The sequence below is a fragment of the Microplitis demolitor genome, chromosome 6, assembly GCF_026212275.2.
Source record: "Microplitis demolitor isolate Queensland-Clemson2020A chromosome 6, iyMicDemo2.1a, whole genome shotgun sequence".
NCBI lineage: Eukaryota > Metazoa > Arthropoda > Insecta > Hymenoptera > Braconidae > Microplitis > Microplitis demolitor.
In genome coordinates this window covers 7,694,061-7,707,940 of record NC_068550.1, presented here as the reverse complement: position 1 = coordinate 7,707,940, position 13,880 = coordinate 7,694,061, and the positions used below count along the sequence as shown (strand labels likewise).

General features: G+C 25.2%; 1 protein-coding gene across 3 annotated transcripts in view; it reads left to right on the top strand.

Moving 5' to 3' along the window:
• Window positions 1-579: 579 nt before the first annotated feature.
• The window catches only part of LOC103575086 (uncharacterized), a 111,173-nt gene continuing 97,872 nt past the window's right edge, over window positions 580-13,880 (top strand). Inside the window, exons 1-2 of one of the 3 annotated variants that reach the window (XM_053740127.1) lie at window positions 580-771; window positions 1,045-1,235. The gene's annotated coding sequence lies outside the window, so the exon portion shown is untranslated. Of the gene's footprint in view, window positions 772-1,044; window positions 1,236-7,419; window positions 7,748-13,880 lie in introns of those variants that run through there. The other 2 variants (XM_014439393.2, XM_053740128.1) reach the window with 2 other exon arrangements.

Sequence of the window (13,880 nt, the reverse complement as noted above, 5' to 3'; positions counted from 1 at the left end):
TTTACAATACGCGGGAAAATTTAAAGTTTGGAATTTCAGTAAAATCTTTTTTTTTTTTTTTTTTTTAATGTAAAAAATTAGAAAAATTGAATAATAATAAAAATAATTAGTAAAGTGATAAAAGTGTAACAAAAAATTTTGAAAAGTGATTTAATATTTTCGAGTGAACAGATGGCGCTGCCGTAAGAACTATTCAAAAATTTCAAGATGGCAGCGCGAGGCTTCTTGGCGTTTGTATAAAAAAATTGCACTTCTCATTTTTAATTACTTTCATCTAATAATTAGCTATTGAAAATTATAATCGATATTTTTAATTTCAGTACTAAGTATTCTCAAAGTTTATAAATAATTATTTCGCTTAAAAGTTTTCTTTTTTAATTAATTGTCTGCTAAAAAGCATTGCGACAATCGGATTTTTATTATTAACAGTTTTTTTTTTTTAATGAAAAAAATTATATTTGATTAATAATTTTTTGCCGTAATTAATTGAAGAGGCAAATTCAGTCATTTAGTTTATTAAAAAGTAATTAAAATACAGAGAAAGTCAATTTTTTAAATTTTTATATTTAAAAGCGCGGGATAATTTAAACGTGACAATTTTTTACATCAGTGATAAATTTTTAAAAATAATGAGTTAATTAAAGTGATAATAATTGCAGAAGTAACAAATAATAATGAGTGCAGTGAAGTGTAAAAAAAATTCAAAAATTTAATTTATATGTTTTTGTGGGCAGGCGGCGCTGCCAAGGATCTTCAAATATTTTTACGATGGTAGCGCAAAACTTAGCGTGTTAAAAAAAAATTTACCTACACATTTTTAAATGTTCTTTGACCAGTCATTAGTTTCAAAAATAACAATAATTATTTTTTTTTTATTTGCCACAAAATTTTGCTTTCGAAAATTGTTTTTTTTTTCTTGTTTTTATTAAATTAAATATTTAATGATATTTAATTTTTAACTAAAATCAAACTTAAAAATGCGACAGCTTCAAAATTTTGCGTTGCCATTGTGAAATTAATAATTTTTGAATTAAAACAAAAAAGTGGGAATGATGATCAGTGATCAATTATGAATTTAAAAAAGTGTTTTTTAAAATTATTGAAGTTTAATGAAGTGAGTGAATTTAATGATAGTGTTTTTCAAATTGAAGTAGGAAAACTTTAGAATAAAAAAAAAAAAGAAAGTGAGTTATGAATAATTGAAAAATAATGATCATCAAATCGGAGAGTAAAAGGTAAATTTATATAAACATATGATATAATATGTAGTAATAAATAGTATTTAATTTAATCTACCAGAAAATTAAAAAAAAAATGATAGACTAAGTTTCTGCTCGTCAACGACTTATTTATTTTTGCATGGATTTTTTTTTAACATTAAGCTAGAAAATATCAGGATACATATATATACTGATATATATGAGCGGGTATCACGCATCCTGTTAATGCAGACTTTAAAAACCTCTAGCCTTCTCACGTGAATAATCTAAAGTATAGAAATTCCTCAAGTCTCAGACATCACACTACATCTCCCGTAATTGCACTTACTGCGTTGGGAAATTAAATATCTTATAATGTTATAATGTTATAATACACCAAGGGTCACACTACTACTTACTACACACTACCGGTATATATAAACATATTAGACTAGACTTTATTGATTGCAGGATACATTTAAATGTCTAACATCTTCATGTTTTAATTTTCCATCATCGCAGTCAAACAAAAATATTAAAAAATACCTTTCAGTATTTAATGATAATAATAAAATTTTTTCTGAAGCTACGGATAGAAAAATTTTTTTAAATATTTAATAATAAAATTCTTCTCGTACTTGGAATTAAATATTCTGGCTTCAGTTTCAAGAACAAAAAAATAGTATATTACACACCTAGGGAAGTGAAGTAAGAAATGTCTCAGATCACATGTAATTGTTGACCTCGACTTCGCCTCGGCCAACAATTACATGTGATCTGAGGCTTTCTTATTTACTTCCCGAGGAGTGTATACTATTTTTCTCGTCGACGGAGGCGGAAAGCGGCAACTTCGTTTTGCACAGCGGGACGAAAGTTGACGCTTTCCGCCCGGAGGGGAGAAAAATTTATTATATAAAAAAAATATTTCAGAAAATTTAATTTTATTTTAAAAATATTCTTATATATTTTTTATTAAATTTTAGTTAATGAGTTTTGATTAAATTTTTATTAATCTTTTAATGACACCGAGTGCCATTATGACTTTAGACCATTTTTTAATTTTACAATTATTTTTTTTTATTTTTAAATAGTAATGAAAATAATACATGATCAAAGTAGAATATGTGTCTAAAATATATTCTAAGATAAATTTTAATAACTTTTAGTCATTTTTTCGCGAAAGGGTTAAAATGTCACCGCATGACATCCATGACATTTTACAGACGTATGTCTTCCAAGGGTTAAATTAGCATTTAAATAAATGTTTTTAGTGAAATATTTTTTTTTAGTACATACAATTCTACTGAAATTTAATTATTTAATCTCAGAATTTTAGTTTTGCGAATTTACTCCGTGTAGTTCAGCCGGAATTAGAATTTCGAATTTTTTAAATATTTGAATTTGACGTTAATTTGAAATTTGAAGAGTAATTTTTACTCGAATATTAATTTTTATATTTTGACGATTCATAAGCTTAAAAAAAAATTTGATACGATAATTTGAACCTAAGTTACAACCTTCGACACCAGAATAAATCAGTCTTAGAATAGAAAAGATAAAAAAAACTCGTATTAAAAATAATTATTATATTGTAATATTAATTTAAGGTAGGCTAATAATTAATAGTAATAATAATAGTCCCGTTATAGGCGTGAGGTTATAGAAGGTATGAAGAGAGAAGGAATAAGTTCTTAAGGGTTAAAACGGCACTATCGGAATGAAAGTACGGTATGAGCGGATGATCTTGTATTTATACAAAAGACACTCGTAGATTTTGTTACATATGTATATAATATATATGTGTGTGTGTATATATATATATTAAAGCGAGAAAAGAGAGATGAAGATCAAGGTGAAGACCTCGTGCATGTTTAACAGTCATTAATCAACATGATGCAGCCCCATCACTATAAATTCCGTTAGACTGCACAAATTGTCCTCTAGTTACATATTACACTGTTGTACTTATACTGTATAACCATCAACATCCTCATTGCTTAGCTATTAAATTGACATTATAAGTAATGAATTTTATTATAAAAATTTTCATTAAAAAAAATTCAATGGATTTTTTTTAACATTTTTAATTTCTATCTCTAATTATCTTACCCCCTTGATCTGGTATCCATTTTAATCGTCATTAAATTTCCTATAAAAAAGGTCTTCTAAGTATTTTTGATATTTTCATTAGTTTCAAAAATTTTCCAGCCCTAAGTAAAACCATAAAATAAATTTTTTTCGATTTTATTTTAAGACTAATTTTCAAAATTAATTATCTCTGCTTCTAATTATCGTAATTACTCGATGAAGGGCTCGTAGTTTTTTTTTTAAATTGTCTACAAAAATTGTATTATTAAATTTTACTGTAATTTTATTAGTTTCACAGATATTGGAGGTTAAAGCACTGGAAAAGTAACGGCAGTAATTTTTGGTAAAAAATACTTTTATTTGAATAATTAATAAATTTAAAAATAACATTATTTAAAGCAATTTAGCATTGATAGATGGTAGACAAGGCTATTCTACAAGCGTAGATCAAATAGTATGTAGATACTCCCACAATGTAATAAAAAGAGATAAAAATATAGAGAATGCATGGTAAGATACAACATACATATGATTAATGTCGTGTTCATTGAAACATTGTTACAATTTAGACTTCCGCAATTTAAATTTATTGGTACTCAATGTAATGATACTTAATATATTTAATAGATTGTTTAATATTTAATATAAATAGTTAGAAATTTATTTGATTTTAAATTTGAATTTACCGCGAATAAAAATTTGTAGAGAAATTTATTGTAATTTAAATTCAAATTTAAATTTGCCGCGAAAAAAAATTTGTAAAAAAATTAATTTCAATATAAATTCAAATTTAAATTTGCCGCGAAAAAAAAATTTGTAAAAAAATTTATTCCAATTTAAATTTAAATTTGAATTTGCCGCGAAAAAACTTGGCAAAGAAATTCATTCGAATTTAAATTCAAATTTGAATAAAATATTTAATTAGAGTGAAAAAAATGCAAATAACGAGAGTATATATATAATTTGAGATAATGTGTAACGTAAAAAGAGGAAGCGTGTCATATAATATGCGTTAATTATCTTAGAAGATAGTGAGTACTTATAGTTAGTTAATAATCGATGTAATTGAATTTAACAATTTATTAACAACATACACATGCACGCAACGGGTGTAATATGTGTAATGATAATCGTGAGATAAGCGTACACAAGATTCAAATGTTAGATAATTCTAAATGTGAGAGTCCATGGACGATAACACGCCGTCTAATATGTTCAGTTTCTATTTAATGATATTAATAATTATCATTATTAATTTTTTTTTTTTACGTGAGAAAATTTTAGTTTAAGTAACAGTAGCGAAATCAGGTTTAAAACACGATAATTATTCAAAACTTGTAAATCAAGATGGGAAATCGATTTATAAAAAATTACGAATTGATATCTTTAACTGACAACCGATATCTCGAATCATAAATTTCGATACTGAGTTTGAATCGAGATATCAAAGTTCAAATATTCACATCTATATCTCAATTTAAATCGATGTTTATAAATCGACCTATCGAATCATAAATATCTATTTGTTATTTTTTTTCTTTACATCAAATTTAAAATATCGATACATCGACCTTACAATCGATATATCGAATCATAAAATCGTCATCTTGATTTTTTGATCTTCATATCGAATAATAATGACCCCTACTTTGAATTAAAAATCAATTTATCGACAATCGATTATCGATATTGATTTTGTTTTTATTATAAAAATCGATAGCTTAAAATTTTAATTATTGTTCTAACGAACATCATTGTCTTCAATCATATCAATTATTAGATTGATTTTTAAATCAATATATCGATAATCGATATGGATTTTTATTTCGGTATCGAAAATTTATATCCCAATAATAAATGTTAGTGTTCTCAATTTTAAGTCAATACATCGAAATTAAAAAATCGATATCTCTTATTTCAATCCCTTATCTCAAATATTGTTGACCTCAACTTAAAATCAATACATCGATTATCAACAATCAATAAATGGGTATAGATTTTTTCTGATCATTAAGAATTTAGAATAAACAACAAACATTAAACAAAAAAATATATTTACAATTTTTCACATACACCTAAGGCCGGAGCATCCAATGCCACAAACTCCTTTCTTCTCGACGTAACTATTCAATTCCACGGTCGATCATAAATCATCCGCGGGCATGTATGCATCTACATACATCTTCTTAAATGTACACCGATAAAACGTTTTACGTCGTAGCCTAAATATCCTCGATTATCCTCTCAGGAAGTGATCCGACGTCTTATCGTTGAGAAAATTGTCCGTGGAAATTGCTTCTTGTTTATTTTATATATATATTTTTTTTTATTTATACAGTCTACAGTCTCTAGTTCCAGTCTCTAGACTCTTCACTCTAGACTCTACAATCTACAATTTAAAATTTACATAATTTAATTTATAAAAAATAAAAAAAATTAACTTTTTTGTCTCGTGAAAGTCTAAAAAATCTCTCCTTTACTAAAAAAAAAAAAAAAAAATAACAAAAAAACTTTCTCTGGATTCTAGAGAAAAATAAAAAATAATTTAATAGTCTGCATTCATGTCCCGAGTTAATATTTTTTATTTAACATAATAAGGGTAATGACTCACTTAATAATTTTTAAGAATAAATTGATGGTTAACACGCGATATGCTTTTACTTTTTTGTTGATAATTTTTTCATATTTTTATTTTTTATTTATTTTTTTTTTTTTTTTTTTTTTTTGTTAAAATTTTTTTTTTTAACTCATGAGAGTAGATAGACATGATGCGGGTTGAAGGAACGAAAATTGTTGGTTCTCCTCAATATAAGGGGAGTGTTTGTGTACCTCACGCCCCCGTAACGGTCAAAACAATTTCCATAATTATCTCACGGAATAACCAAACACGGAAGTGATCTTGTGATGTTGTAGATTCGCGATAAAACAATTGTTTTTATTCTTACCTATTTTATTATACGGCACTGCTACTGTTGCTCTACTATATAATAGCATTGATCTTTAAACTTCAAGTCAATTTACATTTTCATTTTCATATTATACATAAATCATGATAAATTAAAAAATTCAAATTATTTTTTTTTGTCAAGATCATGATGGAATATTTTATTAATTTTTAGCCATAACTCACTTCCGGTTTATTTTGTGACAAAAATATATGAGACCTTTTTTGTAGGACATTACATTTGCTATTGAATTATGCCTTCAAATATTGAGAAATATTAATTGGTTCATTAATTACAGCAATTGAAAATAAAAATGGGTAGTCAAATTTATTTTTAATAAGATTTTTCTTAAATATCTTACTTCCGGTTAGTTTTAGAGAAAAATTCAATTTGAACCTTTTTGTAGAGCATTAATTTTTCTATTGAGCGATGCCCTTAAACATAGAAAAATATTGATTAGTTCATTAATTACAGCGATTGAAAATGAAAATCAGTAACAAAATTATTTGAAATTTACTTTAAATAAGATTATTTAAAAATATCTTACTTCCGGTTAGTTTTAAGAGAAAATTCTATGAGACCTTTTTGGTAGAGCATTAATTTTCCTATTCGACAATGCCCTTAAACATAAAAAATATAAATTTGTTCATTAATTACAGCAATTGAAAATAAAAATGAGTAGTCAAATTATTTGAAATTTATTTTTAAAAAGATTTTTTTAAAATATCTTATTTCCGGTTAGTTTTAGGAGGAAATTAAAGAAGATCTTTTTTGTAGAGCATTAAATTTCCTTTTTGAACATGTCCTTAAATGTAATTAAAAATTGATTGGATTATTAATTACAACAGTTTTAAATTTTGAAAATAAAAAAATTAACTTTTTCATTAATAAAAAATCTTCACATCCAGCCTGTCTACTTAAAAAAACATCCGATTTTACTTAATTCCACCTCTCCACCCCCTCCCCTCAAAAAATCTATAACTTTCCACCCTTTTAAGCCCCTTAATTACCAATCCGCGTATTTTTAAGTAGTATAAACAAAAAAAAAGTAGAATAACTAAATGTACCGCGACAAGTCCTGTGTTGTATACCGATCTTTACCGAGTTCAACCGTACCCACCCGAAGCAGGAGCCGGTTGTCCGGTTGCGCTGTTCGGCTCCGATCACTCGAACCAGTGTCGCGTCAGTCGTCGGCCGAACAGGTCACCGGTCTCGCTCCGTACGCGAGTCAGACTAACCCGGATCGATTCCCCACCGGGGATTTTTTATTATTTTTTTTTTAATTTTCTTAAAAAAATTTGCCAAGTTCATTCTAATCAATTATTTCATTTTTTTATCCTCTAATTAAATTTTTAATTTAGTTTAAAAAGTGTGTTAAGTGCATTGAACATTTTTATTATTATTAAAAGGATAATCATCGCTCTATCGGTGAGTGTTTACTAAGTGATTTAATTTTTTTTTCTTGTGCTTTGATTTTTATTATTATCACTACTATTAATTATAATGATGATAAAGGTACTATTGTTATTATTATTACTATTATTATTATGATATATATATTTTTTTATTATTATTATTACTATAGTGATATAGTACAGGATAATATTAAGTGAAGTGTGTAAGGCTTCAGTAGATTCTCTGGATGGTTTACGTACTTTTGACATTCGAGACGGTGGTTCAAGGACGTAGACGTGCGAGGTCCGTGACTTTATATATATATATATATATATATATATATATATATATATATATATATATATATATATATATATATATATATATATATATATATATATGTATATATGTTCGATGTACACGAATAGGTATAGGAGTAAGTAAAGTAAGAGCAACAACCACGAGAACGCACAACTACTTTACTATTCGCGGTCGTTGCTCTAAAATGCAAAACTCTTGACCTTCAGATTTTCTTAACAAAAATAAAGCTTTTTTTTTTGAACCCCTTCTTAAAAGTATTAAGGTTACCAAAAATTAGTAAATGAAAAAATAAAAATTTAAAGAGTTTTTGAAAAATTTTGATACGAAAATTGTTTATGCTCCAAAATGGAGTAATGCATAGGTAGTTGGTCAGTAGTGATTTGAAAAAGAAAGGTCCAAGAATGGTTTTGCAAAAAAATTTAATCGGTGGCAAATAAGGTTTGGAAATGTACGTTGATAAAATTGATAGTTTAGAAGACAGAAGGATTTGAAGTTTTGGAGTTTTTTTTAATTTTGCAGATTTTTGTAAAAATTTTTTGGAGTTTTTATTTTGACGTCTGAAGAATTAGATTTAGCGGTTTTGTAGTGAGAATGTTTTTTATAGAACGTTAAATTTGGGGTCTTTATTTTTTTCTGTAGGGTGAACGGTTTAGGAGATATAGAGATTCAAAGTTTTAAGGAAAAAATACATGAGGGTCAATGTAGATGAGTGTGAACGTAGCTGACATTTGTCAATTTTCAGAATTTTAAAATAAAAATAGAATAAAATTTAAAAAAATGCGCATTTATAGAATTTGAAAATAAGTATGTGCATTTTTTTAATTTTTATATTTTAAGTTGTTTAATTCGTTTATTTGTAATTTGAAATTTGTCTCATGTCTGCTACATTCAAACTCAGAAATGTAGCAGACATAAAATAATGTTTTAATTACAAATAAAAAAATTTGAATAATTAAAATAATAAAATTTGAAAAAAGCCATGTACTGATTTTTGAATTGTCTAAACGTGCATTTTTTCATTTTTATTTTATGAACATTTTATTTGCTGATTTCAAAGTTTCAAAAATTGTCAGATGTTCGTTAACTTTATTGTCTTGATAATTTTGTATTGAAAAAAATTTGTATTTTATTAATAGTTTAATTTATATAAAAAAAAAAGTACAAATTTCACTATACATTAAATGCTCTACAGAAAATGTCTAGTACAAGCCTATAAAATGGGTATTTAGAAAGTAACAGCCTGTTAAAATGAAAAATTAATTTTATTATCAAAAAATATTATTACTAACTATTCATATATATATAATATTCTTATATTTATCTGACACAATAATTGTAGGTACATGACAAGTAGTTCTATAAATTGTATAACAAAAATAATTTTAATAAATCTAACAATTAAACCACTCGCACGCTTGACTTCCTAACGAGCTTACAAGTTCTATCGATCAATTTCTCTTTGATTACTTTTTATTACACTAATTACATGTTAATTTATCTAATAATCTAATCAACTACCACTTTCTTAAAAAAAAATGATACTGAGTTTATGATCCTGAAGTTAGCCGATGTCCAATCATTTGTTGATTTTTTTTAAACAAATTAAAAAAAAACAAATACTTGAAAAAATTGCGCCAATAGTTTTTAAAATTTTCTACATGTGCATTTTTTTAGTTTTTATTTTCTGTAATTGATTTGTTGTAAAAAAATATTCAAAAAGTCATTAATTGTCTGTCAACTTCAGGATCATAATGAGTTTAGCCAACGTTTAATAATTTTTGGACTTTTTTTTAAATTATAAATTATAAACAACAAAATATTTTAAAAAATTTCACCTACATCTTTTTAAATTTTCCAGATGTGCATATTTTCAGTTTTTATTTTTTTGTATTTTATTCGTTGCAAAAAAAAAGTCCAAAAATTTTTGACTGTCTGTTAACTTCAGGATTATTGAAAAAAATTACTAATTTTTTTTGCAGTAAAAACTATTTTTTAAATTATTAATTTCAAGTTCAAATATATCCTTGTAAGGACTTATTTAACGTGGCATCTATTAGTCAATTTGCTATAAGTTTAAAAAATTGGAAAAATTTTTTTTTTATAAAATTAATTTAAATCAATAAAAAATAATAAAAAAATTTTATTGGTCATGATAACTGTAATTACGTCATTACCTGCAATTGCAAATAATTTCTACAATTTTATATACGTGATACTATTCTTGGCCTTAATAATCTATATTTAAATCTAATAGTAAAAATTAATAAATAATCTAAAGGTTCCTTTATTATTAGAATTATTATTAAATTAAATTGATGGTTTTTTTTCTTCTTCTTAAAAATAGTTATTAATTTTTTTTCATGAGAGTTCTCGTGGATCTGTATCCAGTTTATAACACAATATAGGCAAAAAAAATAATTAACGGGTTTTTGAGTTTAATTGTCAAGTGAGAATCGTCACGTGTTCTCAATAAACCGTGACACGGTGACCGATTAACTCTTTTTCTTTTCACCGAATTTTATTCAAGTCTTTTATTGTTGGGTTTATTGTTGCGATTATTTTTTTTTTTTTTTTTTTTTATTATCAAAAGTAAATTTGAGTTTTTATTTTTTTAAATCTGGGTTATATTCAATTTAAGACTTTAATATTCACTCTCGAAAATTAATTATTTAAAATTCATCATTGACAGAATGTTAACCAAAGATCTGATCTTCACAATGGATCTAATCAAAAATTTTTTTCTCTATTAGTTTTAAAATTAGGAATTAAATAATTCTGTTCCAAAAATCCATAATCGAATCTTTTGATCGCCTTAAAAATTTAATATCTTGGAAACTACTGATTGGAAATCAATTTGATAAAAAAAGTAAATTGTAGTTAGTTTTAATTTTTGGAAAAAATTTAATACTATTTCTAATGTCAACCCAATTTCATATCATGAATTTGAATAAAATTTAAATAAAATCTAAAAATTTTGAGCTCAAAAATAAATAGTTCAAAATAAAAAAGTAATAAAATTGATATCTTGAGTAATTAACAAACTAGATGATTAATATATGAATATATATATAAAATATGTGAGTTACTTTTTTAAGAAATTAATATGGAGGTGGTCTGAACAGAAAAACGACTGACGGGTTTCGTATCCTTTACCTCTACAATGTATATATATATATATATATATATATGTATCATATGTGGGTATTAGTCACATCTGTCCGACAGGCGCTTTGTTATCCTTCCAAGCTTCTTTTCATTCTTAGTATTCTTATCATTATTACGTATATGTATATATGTATTTGTATATGTATATATAACCCTAGCAATATTTCTTAAAACCTTTATAATATATATAATAATATATATTAAAATAAAATACGGTAAAAAAATTATTTTATTAAATTCAAACCACAAAATATTCAAATTATACTAAAAAAATTTTTTTTATTTGTAAAAAAAAAAAAATTAATAAACATTTTATGGTAATTTCACATTTTATGATTTACGCCTTAACTTTTATTTTTTATGGTGGAACAATTGTTGCCTCAAGTTAAACTTTTACTGCCTGAGTACTACAGTATGCACGCATTTTATGCGTTTCTTGTTCCGAATGTACTCACTCTCGAGTTAATACTTTGGTTTTAGTCTTAAAGTTTGTAGGTTTCGAGTTCTGTTGCTACTGTTGTTTAACCTTTTTTCAGATGCAAAATATCGAGGTACTTATTTCCTTGAGTAATTTTATGCACGGACGTGATTTATTTGGAAGATGCGCGGAAAGTTTTAGTAGAAATTTTGTATTCCGTGGGTCAATTTTTAGAAAGTTGTAGGTCATTTCACGTCAAATTTAATACTCTAGATGCTACACCAAATCGATTTTGTCGAGAAAATTTATTTAATAGTCCAATTTTTGATTAATTGTCATAAAATGATAAATTGCCATTTTAAAATTTATTTTTGTTGATTAATAAAAATGCTTTTTGAGGAACTTATTTAAAAAAAATTTATGTCATTTTCCGTAGAATTTAATATTCTAGGCTGTACACTTGGTCGATTTAGTTGGAAAATTTAATATAATAGTCCAATTGTCGATTAATTGTTACAAAATGAAAAGTTGACATTTCGAAATTTATTTTTATTCATTAATAAAAATGCTTTCTGTAGAATTTATTGGAAACAATTGTAGGTCAGTTTACGTTGAATTTAATATTCTAGACAGTGCACTTGGTCGATTTAGTTGAAAAATTTAATTTGATAGTTCAATTGTCGATTAATTACCAATAATTAAAAATTTTGAATTTTTAAATTTTTCTTTCTCGATGTATAAAACTACTTTCTGTGAGTCAATTTTTAAAAAATCGCCGACCAATTTACCCAGAATATAATGGACTAAAAGCCACAGAAATTTAATTTTATAAAAAAACTTTATTTTCTAGTCAAATTGTCAATTAATTACCGAAAAAAATAAAATCACATTCATCAACTTTCTCAACAATTTTTTTAAAATTAAAAAAGTAAAATCTCGTCATAAACATGACATAAAAAAATGAGTAGCCCATTACACAAAATTAATTATTCCATAAAACATTAAAAATATAATAAAATATGAAATATCTTAAGGTTAATAAGAAAGTGCACTCGATTTCTCACTCTCGTGGGAAGCAATAAAAAAAAACATAAAATAAACCGTTCGATATAATTACTCTCTATACTCGGAATAAATTACTCAAAGGCCATGGGCTAATGCATAAAGGGTAGCTTAACTATTTTTCATTAATATTGAAAAAAATTAACCATAAGCAGTAATTAAAAATAATAATTTTGACCTTTTGATTTGAAGATGAAATAAATTAATAAGAGTAATTAGACAATTTACCTTTTTGTTTTTTTTACTTGGTAACAATTAATCATGTGACACGATTAATATATATTAGTGACATTAAAAACGGTACTTGCATACGTATATAATTATTTATAATTCATGTTCTCGTATAAATAATGTACATTATGAGGATTCTCACTTCTCACAGCTGTCTAGTTTTAACTTTTAAGAGATTTAATACATTAAACATTTACAAATGCCACGAATTATCAGCCTTAGGCATTTTTAGTGTATTAAACTCTACACTTTGTACTACTTATAATATATAATATACAAGTACTAGATAATACCAATTTAAATAAATAAAAGTATGTAACATTTATTATTTATTTTCATCAAATTAAAATTTTTTTATATTTTATTGACCTACATTTTTATTTCGGTACAAGAATTTCAAGCAAAAACTATTTTTAAAATAAAAAAATTAATGAATTTAAATAAAATCGATTTTTAAAAAAATATATATATAGGTTTGGATAAAAAAAATTTAGACTGTCCTAATAAATTTCAATGTCAAGAAATACGTATCTAAAAATAATGTACCTTGATTTCTTAAGCCCATGAGCAATAAAAATTCACGGTCGGAAGTCTATCTTTGATCTCAATTGTCTTTTTTATATTAAATAAATTTACACAAACATGGATAAACTTTTATTTATTTACACTTCTTTTTATTAGTTTACAATTCACAAGTAGAAATAAAAAACAAGTAATCGTCGAAGGTATAATGAAAAAATTTTTTTTATCACAATTATCAATTCAAATTTTTTAGTTCAATCACTAGTTTGTCTTTCGAAATTTTGATTACACAAAAATTCACTGACATAATTTATTAAGAAATTTAATAGACTACAAAAGAGGCATCCACACCCAAATTTATATATTCGATATATATACATATATACTGTATATACACTGTAAAAATTTTTTGTGTGAAAATAATCCTCGAGGACTTTACGCAGCGTCCTCTGCGAATGGAAGGTGTGAAATTTTTTGGTGTGAATCATCAAAAGAAGCATTTTTAACACAAGTATTTAACATTTACACCGTTGG